The following is a 19,363-nucleotide window of genomic DNA, read 5'->3' on the forward strand; positions in this document are numbered from 1 at the left end:
TAGGGGCTATAAGCTGAGTGTCAACTGAAATCTTGAGTGCATGTATGTACAATGCCGATTGTGCAACTAAAATTCTCTTGCAAGTAGTCAATCCTACATCTAATGTGATGCTAAATGAACTAATTTTCAACTATATTTAGCTCAAAAAATATATCTTTGGTCTACAAATTTGAAAACTAGATGAGTTGTTTTTTTGTCGTGATTAGGGATTTCACACAAGGATGCTTCAATATAAAGTCTTATCATTTGATTTCATGATTCACGTTAGAGATTTGGTTTTTGATGATGAGCATATGCAAGTTGAATAGCGAGATGTACTTAAGAAGCATTGAAATGACAGAAAAATGTGGTACTTGATTGTAAGTGATCATAGATTTTTTTTAAAGAGTGTCGGCTCCGTAGAGAAGCACATGTGTTCCGTAAGTTGTGGACACATCGGTGGGGGTGACCTTGACGGCAAACGTCGGCAGCACATAAGTGCCATGAAGTGAAGTTTGTGAGGATGCAGTGGCCGTTGCTGGTTTATCGCAGTTCCGATGGACGACATCTTGCTTTGTGTTTCTTTCGCTAATCTATTTCTTTTCCCTTGGGGTCACAAATGGTGTTCTAGGCTCTTGCGTGAGTTATTCTATATAGTTGATTTGATTTGTAAAACTGATGGCAGATTGGTACAATTTGGTTGGATAGTTTCGAGGACTATAAATTTTGTGCCTTTTAGTTGTTCACTTGTTGCAACGCACAGGCACTTTTGCTAGTAAGGACTAATCTGTTGGGGAACGTAGTAATTTCAAAAAATTCCTACGCACACGCAAGATCATGGTGATGCATAGCAACGAGAGGGGAGAGTGTTGTCCACGTACCCTCGTAGACCGAAAGCGGAAGCGTTATGACAACGCGGTTGATGTAGTCGTACGTTTTCACGATCGACCGATCCTAGTACCCAACGTACGGCACCTCCGCGATCTGCACACGTTCAGCTCGGTGACGTCCCATGAACTCACGATCCAGTAGAGCTTCGAGGGAGAGCTTCGTCAGCACGACGGCGTGATGACGGTGATGATGAAGCTACCGGCGCAGGGCTTCGCCTAAGCACTACGACGATATGACCGAGATGGATTATGGTGGAGGGGGGCACCGCACACGGCGAAGAGATCAGTGATCAACTTCTGTGTCTATGGGGTGCCCCCATCCCCCGTATATAAAGGAGTGGAGGAGGGGGAGGGCCGGCCCTCTACTATGGCGCGCCCTAGGGAGTCCTACTCCCACCGGGAGTAGGATTCCCCCCCTTTCCAAGTAGTAGGAGTAGGAGAGAAGGAAGGGGAAGAGAGAAGAGAAGGAAGGAGGGGGCGCCACCCCTCCCCCTAGTCCAATTCGGACTAGGCCTTGGGGGCGCGCGGCCTGCCCTAGGCAGCCCCTCTCTGTCCCCCCTAAAACCCAATAAGGCCCATATACTCCCCGGCGAATTCCCGTAACTCTCCGGTACTCTGATAAATACCCGAACCACTCAGAACCTTTCCGATGTACGAATATAGCCTTCCAATATATCGGTCTTTACGTCTCAAACATTTCGAGACTCCTCGTCATGTCCCTGATCTCATCCGGGACTCCGAACAACCTTCGGTACATCAAAACACATAAACTCATAATACCGGTCTTCACCGAACATTAAGCGTGCGGACCCTACGGGTTCGAGAACTATGTAGACATGACCGAGACTCATCTCCGGTCAATAACCAACAGCGGAACCTGGATGCTCATATTGGCTCCTACATATTCTACGAAGATCTTTATCGGTCAAACCGCATAACAACATACGTTGTTCCCTTTGTCATCGATATGTTACTTGCCCGAGATTCGATCGTCGGTATCTCAATACCTAGTTCAATCTCGTTACCGGCAAGTCTCTTTACTCGTTCCGTAATGCATCATCCCGCAACTAACTAATTAGTTACATTGCTTGCAAGGTTTATAGTGATGTGCATTACCGAGAGGGCCCAGAGATACCTCTCCGACAATCGGAGTGACAAATCCTAATCTTGATCTATGCCAACTCAACAAGTACCATCGGAGACACCTGTAGAGCACCTTTATAATCACCCAGTTACGTTGTGACGTTTGGTAGCACACAAAGTGTTCCTCCGGTATTCGGGAGTTGCATAAGCTCATAGTCGTAGGAACATGTATAAGTCATGAAGAAAGCAATAGCAATATACTAAACAATCAAATGCTAAGCTAACGGAATGGGTCAAGTCAATCACATCATTCTCTAATGATGTGATCCCGTTTATCAAATGACAACTCATGTCTATGGCTAGGAAACTTAACCATCTTTAATTCAACGAGCTAGTCAAGTAGAGGCATACTAGTGACACTCTGTTTGTCTATGTATTCACACATGTACTAAGTTTTCGGTTAATACAATTCTAGCATGAATAATAAACATTTATCATGAAATAAGGAAATAAATAATAACTTTATTATTGCCTCTAGGGCATATTTCCTTCATAATCATGTAAACGAGTTTATGAATCATGCACTATTAGGAAATACCTTATAGGTGGATGCTGCGGTAGCGATGGGTAAGTGCCCCACCTTGTTGTTAAGTAGTAGTAGCGAGGGCATGCACCCCGCGCTACAGGTACAAGGTAGTAGTGTGGGTTGGCACAAGTCGCGCTGCTACTAAGGGGGCCCCAAGGTGCACCAGGAGCCCTAGTAGTAGCGCTGGCTATATGATCCACGCTACACCTAACCTAGTAGCCGTAGCGCGGGTCATGTAGCATGCATTGCAACTACTGTTACAAGGGGCTAGCTGGTGGCCCCCATATAGCAGTAGCGCTGGTTATAAGGTGATACGTCTCCATCGTATCTACTTTTCCAAACTCTTTTATCCTTATTTTGGACTCTAATTTGCATGATTTGAATGGAACTAACCTGGACTGACGCTGTTTTCAGCAGAATTGCCATGGTGTTATTTTTGTGCAGAAATAAAAGTTCTCAGAATGACCTGAAACTTCACGGAGAATATTTTTGGAATAAATAAAAAATATTGGCGAAAGAATCAACAGAGGGGGGCCCACCAGCTGTCCACAAGGGTGGGGGCGCCCCTCCTAGGGCGTGCCCCTGGCTTGTGGGCCCCACGAAGCTCCACCGACCTCAACTCCAACTCCATATATTCACGTTCGAGGAGAAAAAAAACAGAGAGAAGGATTCATCACGTTTTACGATACGGGGCCGCCGCCACCTCCTGTTCTTCCTCGGGAGGGCATATCTGGAGTCCGTTTTGGGCTTCGGAGAGGGGAAATCGTCGCCATCGTCATCATCAACCATCCTCCATCACCAATTTCATGATGCTCACCGTCGTGCATGAGTAATCCCATCGTAGGCTTGCTGGACGGTGATGGGTTGGATGAGATTTATCATGTAATCGAGTTAGTTTTGTTAGGGTTTGATCCCTAGTATCCACTATGTTCTAAGATTGATGTTGCTATGACTTTGCTATGCTTAATGCTTGTCACTAGGACCTGAGTGCCATGATTTCATATCTTAACCTATTATGTTTTCATTAATAGATTTGTGTTCTTGATCCTATCTTACAAGTTATAGTCACCTACTATGCGTTATGATCCAGCAACTCCGGAGTGACAATAGTCGGGACACTTCCCGGTGATGACCGTAATTTGAGGAGTTCATGTATTAGTGTTAATGCTTCGGTCCAGTTCTCTATTAAAAGGAGGCCTTAATATCCCCTAGTTTCCATTAGGACCCCGCTGCCTTGGGAGGGTAGGACAAAAGATGGCATGCAAGTTCTTTTCCATAAGCATGTATGACTATATTCGAAATACATGCCTACATTATATTGATGAATTGGAGCTAGTTCTGTGTCACCCTATGTTATAACTGTTGCATGATGAATGCCATACAACATAATTATCCATCATTGACCCACTGCCTACGAGTTCGTTTTATATTGATCTTTGCTAAGTTACTTTTTTGTTGCCACTGTTACGATTGCTACAAAATTGTTACTGTTACTTTTGCCACTCTTACCGTTACTTCCATACTACTTTGCTACTAAATATTTTGCTACAGATATTAAGTTTTTCAGGTGTGGTTGAATTGACAACGTAGCTCTTAATACTTGAGAATATTCTTTGGCTCCCCTTGTGTCAAAACAGTAAATTTGGGTTGAATACTCTACCCTCCAAAACTGTTGCGATCCCCTATACTTGTGGGTTATCAAGACCTTTTTCTGGCACCGTTGCCAGGGAGCATAGCTCTATTCTCTGAGTCACTTTTGATTTATATCTGTTGATCACTATGAGGAATTGGAAAGATACTAGAACCAAAAAAAATCCCTCAACTACGAGGGGAGGTAAGGAACTGCCATCTAGCTCTGCACTTGATTCACCTTCTGTTTTGAGTAAGCTTGCGACACCTACACCTGCTATTGATTCTGATATGTCGCATGTTATTGATGATGCTACTTCTACTATGCATGATGCTTATGATGATACTACTTCTTTGCTTGATAATACTGTGCCACTAGGTGAATTTCTTTGACTGTTCCATTTTGAACTACTTCAAAAATTTGTCAAGGTATGTACTCATTGAAAAAAATTATCAAGCGTCTTGATCTATCTCTATAGATCTTGATGCTCAATATGTAAGCAGCTTCACCAGGGTCTTTCTTTGAAATACTCCTTTCAAACACTCCTTTATGCTTTCCAGAAAATTCTACATCATTTCCGATTGACAATATGTCATTTACATATACTTATCAGAAAGGTTGTAGTGCTCCCACTCACTTTCTTGTAAATACAGACTTCTTCAAAAGTCTGTATAAAACAATATGCTTTGATCACACTATCAAAGCGTATATTCCAACTCCGAGAGGCTTGCACCAGTCCATAAATGGATTGCTGGAGCTTGCACACTTTGTTAGCACCTTTTGGATCGACAAAACCTTCTTGTTGTATCATATACAATTCTTCTTTAAGATATCCGTTAAGGAATGTAGTTTTGACATCCATTTGCCAGATTTCATAAAATGTGGCAATTGCTAACATGATTCGGACAGACTTAAGCATCGCTATGAGTGAGAAAATCTTATCGTAGTCAACACCTTGAACTTGTCGAAAACCTTTTTGACAATTCGAGCTTTGTAGATAGTAACACTACTATAGCGTCGGTCTTCCTCTTGAAGATCCATTTATTCTTAATGTCTTGCCGATCATCGGGCAAATCAATCAAAGTCCATACTTTTTTCTCATACATGGATCCCATCTCAAATTTCATGGCCTTAAGCCATTTTGTGGAATCTGGGCTCATCATCGCTTCCTCATAGTTCGTAGGTTCGTCATGGTCAAGTAACATGACCTCCAGAACAGGATTACCGTACTACTCTAGTGTGGATATTACTCTGGTTGACCTATGAGGTTCGGTAGTAACTTGATCAGAAGTTTCATGATCATCATCATTAGCTTCCTCACTAATTGGTGTAGGAATCACTAGAACTGATTTCTGTGATTAACTACTTTCCAAATCGGGAGAAGGTACAATTACCTCATCAAGTTCTACTTTCCTCCCACTCACTTCTTTCGAGAGAAACTCCTTCTCTAGAAAGGATCCATTCTAAGCAACGAATAACTTGCCTTCGGATCTGTGATAGAAGGTGTACCCAACAGTCTCCTTTGGGTATCCTATGAAGACACATTTCTCCGATTTTGGGTTCGAGCTTATCAGGTTGAAGCTTTTTCACATAAGCATCGCAGCCCCAAACTTTAAGAAACGACAACTTTGGTTTCTTGCCAAACCACAGTTCATATGGTGTCGTCTCAATCGATTTAGATGGTGCCCTATTTAACATGAATGCATCTGTCTCTAATGCATAACCCCAAAACAATAGTGGTAAATTGGTAAGAGACATCATAGATCGCACAATATCTAATAAAGTATGGTTATGACGTTCGGACACACCATTACGCTGTGGTGTTCCAGGTGGCGTGAGTTGCGAAACTATTCCGCATTGTTTCAAATGAAAACCAAACTCGTAACTCAAATATTCGTCTCCGCGATCAGATCGTAGAAACTTTATTTTCTTGTTACGATGATTTTCCACTTCAGTCTGAAATTCTTTGAACTTCTCAAATGTTTCAGACTTATGTTTCATCAAGTAGATATACCCATATCTGCTCAAATCATCTGTGAAGGTCAGAAAATAACGATACCCGCCGCGAGCCTCAACACTCATCGGACCGTATACATCAGTATGTATTATTTCCAATAAGTTAGTTGCTCGCTCCATTGTTCCGGAGAATGGAGTCTTAGTCATCTTGCCCACGAGGCATGGTTTGCAAGCATCAAGTGATTCATAATCAAGTGATTCCAAAAACCCATCAGTATGGAGTTTCTTCATGCGCTTTACACCAATATGACCTAAACGGCAGTGCCACAAATAAGTTGCACTATCATTATTAACTTTGCATCTTTTGGCATCAATATTATGAATATGTGTATCACTGCGATCGAGATTCAATAAACCATGCACCTTGGGTGTATGACCACAGAAGGTTTTATTCACATAAACAGAATAACAATTATTCTTTAACTTAAATGAATAACCGTACTACAATAAACATGATCAAATCATATTCATGCTCAACGCAAACACCAAATAACATTTATTTAGGTTCAACACTAATCCCGAAAGTAAAGGGAGTGTGCGATGATGATCATATCAATCTTGGAACCACTTCCAACACACATCGTCACTTCACCCTTAACTAGTCTATGTTCATTCTGCAACTCCCGCTTCGAGTTACTAATCTTAGCAACTGAACTAGTATCACTGAGGGGTTGCTATAAACACTAGTAAAGTACACATCAATAAGAAGTATATCAAATATACCTTTGTTCACTTTGCCATCCTTCTTATCCGCCAAATACTTGGGGCAGTTCCGCTTCCAGTGACCAGACCCTTTGCAGTAGAAGCACTTAGTCTAAGGCTTAGGTCCAGACTTGGGCTTCTTCACTTGAGCAGCAACTTGATTGCCATTCTTTTTGAAGTTCCCCTTCTTTCCTTTGCCCTTTTCTTGAAACTAGTGGTCTTGTCAACCATCAACACTTGATGCTTTTCTTGATTTCTACCTTTGTCGATTTCAGCATCACGAAGAGCTTGGGAATCGTTTCCGTTATCCCTTGCATATTATAGTTCATCACGAAGTTCTAGTAATTTGGTGATAGTGACTAGATAACTCTGTCAATCACTATCTTATCTGGAAGATTAACTCCCACTGGATTCAAGTGATTGTAGTACTCAGACATTCTGAGCACATGCTCACTAGCTGACCTATTCCCCTCCATTTTGTAGGCAAAGTACTTGTCAAAGGTCTCATACCTTTCGACATGGGCATGAGTCTGAAATACTAATTTCAACTCTTGGAACATCTCATATGCTCCGTGGCGTTTCAAAAACTTCTTTGAAGCCCTGATTCTAAGCCATAAAGCATGGTGCACTAAACTATAAAGTAGTCATCATATCGAGCTTGCCAAACGTTCATAACGTCTGCATCTACTCCTGCTATCGCTCTGTCACCTAGCTGTGCATCAAGGACATAATTCTTCTGTGCAGCAATGAGGATAATCCTCAGATCACGGATCCAATCCGCATCATTGCTACTAACATATTTCAACTTAGTTTTCTCTAGGAACATATCAAAAAATAAAACAGGGGAGATAAACGCGAGCTACTGATCTACAACATAAATATGCTAATACTACTAGGACTAAGTTCATGATAAATTAAAGTTCAATTAATCATATTACTTAAGAACTCCCACTTAGATAGACATCCCTCTAATCATCTAAGTGATCACGTGATCCATATCAACTAAACCATGTCCGATCATCACGTGAGATGGAGTAGTTTTCAATGGTGAACATCACTATGTTGATCATATCTTCTATATGATTCACGCTCGACCTTTCGGTCTCCAGTGTTCCAAGGCCATATCTGCATATGCTAGACTCGTCAAGTTTAACCCGAGTATTCTGCGTGTGCAAAACTGGCTTGCACCCGTTGTATGTGAACGTAGAGCTTATCACACCCGATCATCACATGGTGTCTCAGCACGAAGAACTGTCGCAACAGTGCATACTCAGGGAGAACACTTGTACCTTGAAATTTAGTGAGAGATCATCTTATAATGCTACTGTCGAACTAAGCAAAATAAGATGCATAAAGGATAAACATCACATGCAATCAATATAAGTGATATGATATGGCCATCATCATCTTGTGCCTTTGATCTCCATCTCCAAAGCACCGTCATGATCACCATCGTCACCGGCGCGACACCTTGATCTCCATCGTAGCATCGTTGTCGTCTCGCCAACTATTGCTTCTACGACTATCGCTACTGCTTAGTGATAAAGTAAAGCAATTACATGGCGATTGCATTTCATACAATAAAGCGACAACCATATGGCTCCTGCCAGTTGCCGATAAATCCGTTACAAAACATGATCATCTCATACAATAAAATTTAGCATCATGTCTTGACCATATCATATCACAACATGCCCTGCAGAAACAAGTTAGACGTCCTCTACTTTGTTGTTGCAAGTTTTATGTGGCTGCTACGGGCTGAGCAAGAACCTTTCTTACCTATGCATCAAAACCACAACGATATTTCGTCAAGTATGTGCTATTTTAACCTTCAACAAGGACCGGGCGTAGCCACACTCGATTCAACTAAAGTTGGATAAACTGACACCCGCCAGCCACCTATGTGCGAAGCACGTCGGTAGAACCAGTCTCGCGTAAGCGTACGCGTAATGTCGGTCCGAGCCGCTTCATCCAACAATACCGCCGAATCAAAGTATGACATGCTGGTAAGCAGTATGACTAGTATCGCCCACAATTCATTGTGTTCTACTCGTGCATATAACATCTATGCATAGACCTGGCTCGGATGCCACTGTTGGGGAACGCAGTATTTCAAAAAATTTACCTACGATCACGCAAGATCTATCTAGTAGATGCATAGCAATGAGCGGGGAGAGTGTGTCCACGTACCCTCATAGACCGAAAGCGGAAGCATTATGACAACGCGGTTGATGTAGTCGTACGTCTTCACGATCGACCGATCCTAGTACCAAACGTACGACACCTCCGCGATCTGCACACGTTCAGCTCGGTGACGTCCCATGAACTCACGATCCAGTAGAGCTTCGAGGGAGAGCTTCGTCAGCACGACGGCGTGATGACGGTGATGATGAAGCTACCGGCGCAGGGCTTCGCCTAAGCACTATGACGATATGACCGAGATGGATTATGGTGGAGGGGGGCACCGCACACGGCTAAGAGATCATTGATCAACTTGTGTGTCTATGGGGTGCCCCCCTCCCCCGTATATAAAGGAGTGGACGAGGGGGAGGGCCGGCCCTCTACTATGGCGCGCCCTGGGGAGTCCTACTCCCACCGGGAGTAGGATTCCCCCCTTTCCAAGTAGTAGGAGTAGGAGAGAAGAGAAGGAAGGAGGGGGCGCCACCCCTCCCCCTAGTCCAATTCGGACTAGGCCTTGGGGGCGCGCGGCCTGCCCTAGGCAGCCCCTCTCTCTCTCCCCTAAAGCCCAATAAGGCCCATATACTCCCCGGCGAATTCCCGTAACTCTACGGTACTCCGATAAATACCCGAACCACTCATAACCTTTCCGATGTCCGAATATAGCCTTCCAATGTATCGATCTTTACATCTCGAACATTTTGAGACTCCTCGTCATGTCCCTGATCTCATCCGGGACTCCGAACAACCTTAGGTACATCAAAACACATAAACTCATAATATCGATCATCACCGAACATTAAGCGTGCGGACCCTACGGGTTCGAGAATTATGTAGACATGACTGAGACTCATCTCTGGTCAATAACCAACAACGGAACCTGGATGCTCATATTGGCTTCTACATATTCTACGAAGATCGTTATCGGTCAAACCGCATAACAACATACGTTGTTCCCTTTGTCATCGGTATGTTACTTGCCCGACATTCGATCGTCGGTATCTCAATACCTAGTTCAATGTCGTTATCGGCAAGTCTCTTTACTCGTTCCGTAATGCATCATCCCACAACTAACTCATTAGTTACATTGCTTGCAAGGCTTATAGTGATGTGCATTGCCGAGAGGGCCCAGAGATACCTCTCCGACAATCGGAGTGACAAATCCTAATCTTGATCTATGCCAACTCAACAAGTACCATCGGAGACACCTGTAGAGCACCTTTATAATGACCCAGTTACGTTGTGATGTTTGGTAGCACACAAAGTGTTCCTCCGGTATTCGGGAGTTGCATAATCTCATAGTCATAGGAACATGTATAAGTCATGAAGAAAGCAATAGCAATATACTAAACGATCAAATGCTAAGCTAACGGAATGGGTCAAGTCAATCACATCATTCTCTAATGATGTGGTCCCGTTAATCAAATGACAACTCATGTCTATAGCTAGGAAACTTAACCATCTTTGATTCAACGAGCTAGTCAAGTAGAGGCATACTAGTGATACTCTGTTTGTCTATGTATCCACACATGTACTAAGTTTCCGGTTAATACAATTCTAGCAGGAATAATAAACATTTATCATGATATAAGGAAATATAAATAACAACTTTATTATTGCCTCTAGGGCATATTTCCTTCATAATCATGTAAACGAGTTTATGAATCGTGCACTATTAGGAAATACCTTATAGGTGGATGTTGCGGTAGCGATGGGTAAGTGCCCCACCTTGTTGTTAAGTAGCAGTAGCGAGGGCATGCACCCCGCGCTACAGGTACAAGGTAGTAGTAGTGTGGGTTGGCATAAGCCGCGCTGCTGCTAAGGGGGCCCCAAGGTGCACCAGGAGCCCTAGTAGTAGTGTTGGCTATATGCCCCACGCTACAACTAACCTAGTAGCCGTAGCGCGGGTCATATAGCATGCGTTGCAACTACCGTTACAAGGGGCCAGCTTGTGGCCCCCATATAGCAGTAGTGCTGGTTATAAGGTGATACGTCTCCATCGTATCTACTTTTCCAAACTCTTTTGCCCTTATTTTGGACTCTAATTTGCATGATTTGAATGGAACTAACCCGGACCGACACTCTTTTCAGCAGAATTACCATGGTGTTATTTTTGTGCAGAAATAAAAGTTCTCAGAATGACCTGAAACTTCACAGAGAATATTTTTGGAATAAATAAAAAATATTGGCGAAAGAATCAATAGAGGGGGGGCCCACCAGTTGTCCACAAGGGTGGGGGCGCCCCTCCTAGGGCGTGCCCCTGGTTTGTGGGCCCCACGAAGCTCCACCGACCTCAACTCCAACTCCATATATTCATGTTCGAGGAGAAAAAAACAGAGAGAAGGATTTATCGCGTTTTACGATACGGAGCCGCCGCCACCTCCTGTTCTTCCTCGGGAGGGCATATATGGAGTCCATTTTGGGCTTCGGAGAGGGGAAATCGTCGCCATCGTCATCATCAACCATCCTCCGTCACCAATTTCATGATGCTCACCGTCGTGCATGAGTAATCCCATCGTAGGCTTGCTGGACGGTGATGGGTTGGATGAGATTTATCATGTAATCGAGTTAGTTTTGTTAGGGTTTGATCCCTAGTATCCACTATCACTACAGGAATCAGCTATTTTGCCGTCTGCTACGGCGGACGGCAAAGGCATGAACGGCGGACGGCAAAGACCTTTGCCGTCAGCCGCGGACGGCAAAAGACTCCGGCAAAGTAGGCTACGGTAAAGAGCTACTTTGCCGTCTGCTTCCTGGCGGCTGACGGCAAAGGCCCTTTGCCGTCTGCCACGGACGGCAAAGAGAGCGGACGACAATAATTGCGTTGTCAGTCCGTTAAGTGGCTAACGGCAGGCCTTTGCCGTCCGCCGCTGACGGCAAACTTTCTAGTGCCTTTGCCGTCCGCCGCTTACGGCAAACTATCTAGTGTCTTTGCCGTCCGCCGCTGACGGCAAAATCGTTTACTCTTTGCCGTCTGCCACTGTAGGCAAACTGACCAAATGGGTCAGCTCCTAGGAAGCATAGCTGGATGCCACGTGTCTTCTTTGCCGTCCGCGGCGGACGGCAAAGAGCCCGTTGCCGTCGGTGGCAGACGGCAAAGAGCCTGCATATTGGTTCTTTTTTCTGTTTTTTATTAAATCCAACAATTTTCACAGCAAATATATATGACATATATAGATATATTTCACAAGGCAATTACAGAGCAAACATATAAGATATCCAACACATAACTTCATCATACATGCATAGTTCCATCCAACCATACCAAGTTCCATGCATAGTTCCATCATACATAGCAAGTTCAACATAGAGGCATCCAACCATATATATTACAATAGTTTCATCCAACGATACATGCATAGTTCAACGATACAAAAGAAACAGAGAAAGGGATAAGGAGCACTCCATCTATGCAAGCTTTCGTCAAGTGAATGAAATCTGCAAAATGAAAAATAAGAAAGTTAGAAATAGGTGACTAGAATAAGAAGACTAGAACAAGAAGAGTAGAACAACAAGAAAACTAGAACAAGAAGAGTATGTCATTTATGAGCTAACTTACGTGAAATGGATCATATATGAGCTAACTAAGTTGAAATGGGTCGTTTATGAGCTAGCTAAGGTGAAATGGATCATTTATGAGCTAACTTAGTTGAAATGGGTCGTTTATGAGCTAACTAAGGTCAAATGGATCATTTTTGAGGTAACTAAGGTGAAATGGATCGTTTTTTAGCTCACTTAGGTGAAATGGATCATTTATGAGCTAACTTAGTTGAAATGGATCGTTTTTGAGCTAACTTAGGTGAAATGGATCATTTTTGAGCTAACTTAGTTGAAATGGATCGTTTTTGAGCTAACTTAGGTGAAATGGATCATTTTTGAGCTAATTTAGTTGAAATGGATCTTTTTGAGTTAACTTAGGTGAAATGGATCATTTAAGAGCTAATTTAGGTGAAATGGATTGTTTTTTAGCTAACTTGGTGAAATGGATCGTTTATGAGCTAAATTAGTTGAAATGGATCGTTTATGAGATAACCTAGGTAAGATGGGTCATTTTGGAGTTAACCTAGGTGAAATGGGTCATTTTAAAGCTAACGTAGGTAAAATGGATCATTTAGGAGCTAATCTAGGTAAAATGGGTCATTTTTGAGCTAACTTGGATGAACTGGATCATTTATAAGCTAACGTAGGTAAAATGGGTCATTTTAGAGCTAACTTAGGTAAAATGGATCGTTTATGAGCTAACTAAGCTAATTATGCAATTTTTGACATAAGTAAGCTAAGTACAGATCGTTTTAGAGCTAACTTAGGTAAAATGGATGGTTTTGGAGGTCAGTAAGCTTATTAAGTCATTTTGGAGGAGAAGAAGCTAAGTCTAGGTCATTATGGTAAGCATTGGAGGAAATAAAGCTAAGTCTAGGTCTTTATGCATGTGTTAAGCAAAACACTAGATAAACTTACCAAGATCCAGGAGGTGTAGGAGCGGGCTGGCTCGTGTCGGTAGCTGGAGAAGGATCGTGCGATGCTTGTCTGGAGTTACGCTGCACCAAAGATCATTTCCAATGTCTTGTTAGCATGATGACACTCAAATGTTAAGACTAGCAAGTAATGTCCATTCAAATTAAACTCACCGTGGTCCCAGGAGCAATCACTGGCATCGGCGGAGCGGTCTGACCGGTCTTCTCGCACACAGACTGCACATTTGGTTTTGACGACTCAGTCATACTAGTTAGTAATGAGACAAACACTACATGAATGTTTTGGCTAATCTGCAGAAGAAACTTACCACAAGGAGCTCGTACATGGCCCTTGCCTACATGTCATTCCGTGCCCTCTCCTCCTCCATCATCTTTGTCGTCCTCTCCTCCAACTCCCGCTGCCTCTCTGCCGCCTCCGCCAGAAGTTTCTCCGTTCTATCTCTCTCACTTTGTATAGCAGCCTGCAACACCACTCACATGACCATTTGTAATCATTGATGGAAGTGCACACAATGTAATGGAGAAAGATAACTGAGTACGTATCACTAACCTTGATGGCGAGTTGCACTGGCCGTTCACGAGGCCTTATCTCAGGAGCGGAGCACGACTGGCGCGCCTTGATCTCCGGGAGAGTGCTAGGACAACGGATAAGTCCATCTCCAATGGCTATGGAGCCATGGGACCTCCCGCCACCAGATATCATCACCAGCTCTGGATCAATGGGACCCTGGCTCGGGTTAAAGTCCTCCCCTTTCCTCGCCTTCCCCTCATCTCTATATCTCACGAGCTTGTTGTGGGAGGAGATGTTGGTGAAGTTGTTTGCATCATCGAGGTCAGACTGAGAGAAAGCCTTTACTTTCTCGAAAGAGGCAGTGTGGGCCATGGCATACAGGTCGTACACCTCTGGCACCTTATCCACCTTATTGTGGCGTGCCTGAAAGAGAGAAACAATGTAAATTAGTAATTAAAGGGCTCAAGCTAGCATGATGAATGAATTGCATGAATCATGAAGCAAACCACATACCCAGTTGCGCCCGAACTGATATAAGTTGGAGCTGCCTTGATGGTGTGGCACACCTTCCATTTGGGCACGTTTGTCCTTGGCCTCGTTGTGGAGGGCTAGCCATTCTTTTGAGCACCACTCATCGACCAACACCTCCCAACAATCCATCCGATCCGCACACCATCTCGGAGGCGCCTAAGTTAGCAAATAGAAACTTGAGCGCTACGACTAAGAATTACTAAATGAAGGAACTTAAGTAGAAGGCCTGAAGAATTACCTTCATGTACTGCTCCTTACTCAGGAACTTATCGCGACACGCCGGCTTGGTCTTCTTGATACCACGCAAGGCGTAGTAGTCTCGAACAGCCTGCACCCGAGCCTCGTGCCGTAAGTTCTGGAGTAGGTGCTTGCAGACGTTCTCGATAACATGTGCCGCGTCCTCCTCGTATCCCTCCTCACACCTGTAAAATGTCTGCAATCAAATGAGACAATATTGATTAGTACAATTAATAACTAGCTAGTTGAAGATTTTTAAATGTGTAAAGGAGAAATTACCCAGAACTTTCTGATCACCATGTCTGCCCTCGTGTCGCACACGACACCGTCGATAATCTCATTCGGCGGGGCCGGGGCAGCCACGTAGTGCTCCTAGCTCAATCCAAGCTCTGGAAGCCGACCCTCACCAGGCAACGTGACAAACCCCGGGAAGTTTTGCCGGCAAAGAACTCCAAGGACGGAGTTGGGCCGGCGGACACTATGATGGTGGTCCCAACCCCTGCAGCATGACAAGGCCAACGCATTAGTTATTTGAAGAAACGTGAATGCAGAAGGTACAAAAATATTAAATGCACTTACCTCTCCCCATCAGGGAAAATCAACCACCTCTGCTCGCGGGTCGCCGGCACGGACGGGAGCCCTGTACAACCACGCTGGTAGACGGTGCCCCCCTCCTCCTCAATATCAGTCGGCTCCCCGCCATCATCAGCATGGCCACTCGGCTCCTCGGGCTGATCCGGCCAGGTACCCCATCCGGACGTGTGCTCCTCTGGGGTCTCGTGGGCCGAACTCTCATGGGCCGAAGGCCAGTCGACCCGAGGCTCGTGGGCCCAAGACCCGTGGACCGGAGGCTCGTGGACCGGAGTCCGTGTAGCCTCCTCCTCGGACGAGTCCACCCTAGCAGTCACGTGCTCGGGTGAAACAGCTGGGGGTGGCGGCGAGGAAGGCACCGTAGCAGTCATCCTACCTCCTCTCCCGCGACCACGTGCCCTACCTCCTCTCTTCCTACCTCGTCCCCTGCTGGGCACCGCGGTCGACGAAGAAGGGCCCGGCGGTGTGGCCATACTGTCCAGCAACGCTCGGCGGAGAGGTGCGTCTGGAATGGAAGACCTCAGACCACGCGCCGACGAAGAAGGGGCCTTGGCGCGCTCCCGACCAGCGCCCACCATCTTTCAACACCTGCCATGACAAACAGTAAATGAAATTAGTACAACATAAAAAAAAGACCGACATGAATAATAATATGTGTATCACTTAAGTGTATCATCATCAAGTACAACATAAAAAAATTTAATACCTGACACTACTAATAATCTCGATCAGTATCATCAATAAATGCATAATCATCATCATCACTATAATCAATGACGGGCTCATAGGGTTCAGTGGCATCAACATGTGGAAGGCCACCTTGACGTAATCGGTCAAGCAATGACAGGTCATCCGCAGCAGTAACCTCTTCTTGTTCCGGCTCTTCTTGTTCCTCCTCTGGGGTGATGTCGGATTCACTGTCGCTGTCTACTTCAATGTTTTGGGGTGAAGTATAGCGGTTCTTGAAACGCTTTTTGGAAAGACGTGTCTCTTGGAAGAATTCTCCTTCATATGTGTCTGGGTTAATGTGAGGTTCATAATCCTCTTCCTTTGGGGGAGATAGTCTAGCACGTGGCGGCACTTCATAAACGACATCCCAACCTTTCAGATTTGGATTAGTTTGGCAGGCCCACGGTAGATATAATACTTGGGTCGCCTGTTGAGCCGTAATATAGACATCAGGAACATCTAAATGGGTGCTTTGGTTGATTTCAACTAGCCCTATATGTTCATGAGTCCTTCTAGTCTCCTTCTGCTGAAACCAATAACATTTGAAGACTACGACATTCGGTGGGTTTTCACCATAGAATAGAAGTTCATAAATTGCTTCAACTCTCCCATAATACTCGGTACCTCCTTCGCCGATAGCAGATACACAACAATTTGTAGACTTTCGGTCGGCCATAGATAGATCTTTGCCATAGGTACGAAAGCGATACCCGTTGATGTCGTATTTGTCAAATGAACGGACCTTATAGTCAAAACCATTAGCGACTTGTCTCAATTCGGCATCCATAGACTCTGAATTAGCCTACAAGTTTAATATGAAAGGATTGTTGCATTATGCACAAATTAGCGAATGAAATGAAATTGTCTAATAGAAATTACCGTTTGTTTGAACCAAGAGATGAAACCGGGATAGCCGCCTCCTTGCTTTGCGAGAAGCTCATACTCTTCGACAGAATCCTTTTGGATCACCGCTCCATACGAGAATAAGGCGACGTATCGACTGTATGAAATATCCAGGAATAAGAGCAGTTCAAAGGAAATAGAAGTTGCGAAACTATGTACCGAGAACTTACTCGATGTACGGCCGCACTTCTATCAGGTTGTTGAAGATATACAACGAAATGGTCCGCCATTGTTCGTTATCCAAAGATACTGGATATGAAACACTGGCTGGTGCGAGATTCCCTTTGAATAGGCTGAGGTTGGATCCACCCTTTTTAGGGTCGTCAGCATTGTACCGAGGCTTCGGATTATGCAAATGACGATTTTTGGCTTCGTAGTGTGCTGTCACGAAGTTTGCCGCCTCCTCAGTGATGAATGCCTCAGCCATCGATGCTTCAATTCTACGTTTATTTTTACATTTTTGTCGAAGCGTCTTCTGCATCCTCTCAGTTGGGTAGCACCAACGATTTTGCACGGGCCCCCCCAATCTTGCCTCGGTCGGGAGATGCGAAATCAAATGTTGCATTCGATTAAAGAAGCCCGGTGGAAAGATCTTCTCTAACTTGCAGATCAACTCCGGTGCCAACTCTTCCATTTCTTCTAGCACGCCAGGCGATAGTTCTTTCGCACAAAGAACACGGAAGAAATAGCTGAGTTCTGCCAGTACTAGCCATTCATCCTCAGGGATGAAGCCACACAACATCACCGGCATTACCCGCTCAATCCATATGTGCCAATCATGACTCTTGAGACCAAATATCTTCAATTTATCAAGACTGGCTCCCCTCTGTAGATTCGCTGCATACCCATCGGGGAACATCAACTGCATTTTCACCCACAAGATAATTTCCCTCATAGCTGGCCTTCCAAGATTGAACCATGCCTTTGGCTTCGTCCAGTTCTGCTTTCCTTTCAGTTCTTTCATGTTTTGTAACGGCCTATCACATAGCGCCTCCAGATCGACTCTAGCCTTAGTATTATCCTTTGACTTCCCATCTATGCCGAACAATGTACCAAAAAGTGCCTCGGCGATATTCTTCTCAGTGTGCATCACGTCGATGTTGTGTGGCAAAGGAGGTCTTTGAAGTAAGGCAGATCCCATAAGCATGTTTTGTGAGTCTAGGCGTGCTTAGAATTATACCCCTTGAAGTACCCTGGACGCTCTGGATCTGGCTCGAGAGCGTTTAACTGATCCAGGGTCTGTTGGCCTGTCAATGCAGGTGGTGCAGAGTTTTTGACAACTCTACCTCTGATGAAGTTCTTCTTGTCTTTCCTGAACTTATGGCGAGGATTCAGGAACTGTCTATGCATGTCGAAGCAAGAAAACTTGCGACCGGCCTGAAGCCAACGAAACTCAAGAGCTCCCTTGCATGTGGGGCACGGGAACCTTCCATGCACACACCAGCCAACGAATAGCGCATACGCCGGCAAGTCATGCGTCGAGTACATGTACCAGACACGCATTATGAAGTTCCGTTTGCTATAGGCGTCGTATGTCTTGAACCCATTATCCCAGGCTTCTTGCAATTCGTCCTTAAGCGGCTGCATGTACACATTCATATTTTTCCCCGGATAGTTGGGCCCTGGAATTATCAACGTCAGGAAAATGTTCTTTCTTTGCATAATCTGTCCGGGGGGAGATTGAGTGGAAAGACAAATACGGGCCAACAACTGTATTGGGCTGCCGTCATACCAAACACACTGAACCCATCCGTGCTGATGCTGACTCGAGGATGCCTTGGATCTGCCGCTTTGTCACCATGTAATTCATCAAACTTTTTCCACGCAACACCATCCGATGTGTGTACAATCATCAGATTCCCATCTGCATCTAGTTCGGTTCTTTTGCCCGTTTTGTGCCATGTCATCTGTCTGGCCGTCTCTTCGACCATGAAAAGACGTTGAAGTCTTGGTACGATTGGCATATACCGAAGAACACTAACGGGGATTTTGGTCTGTGTCTTCTCACCCATACCGTTGTCTACCACAACATACCTGGAAGACTTGCAAATGGGACAATAGTTCAAGTCCGCATAGTCAAGCCTAAACAAGACACATCCTTTCTCACAGGCATGTATCTTATCATATGGCATCTTCAGTGCACGGAGGATTTTGTCCGACTGGTACAGGTTTGCAGGCATTACATGGCCTTTGGGTAGAAAGCGTCCAAATATTGTCATCATTGCATCGTAGCATTCTCTGCCCAAGTTGAACTGAGCCTTCAGAGCCATTACTTGTGAGATGGCATCCAACTGACAAAGCTCAGTGTGCTCATGGAGCGGA

This window comes from Aegilops tauschii, chromosome 4, assembly GCF_002575655.3.
Source record: "Aegilops tauschii subsp. strangulata cultivar AL8/78 chromosome 4, Aet v6.0, whole genome shotgun sequence".
NCBI classification, from domain to species: domain Eukaryota; kingdom Viridiplantae; phylum Streptophyta; class Magnoliopsida; order Poales; family Poaceae; genus Aegilops; species Aegilops tauschii.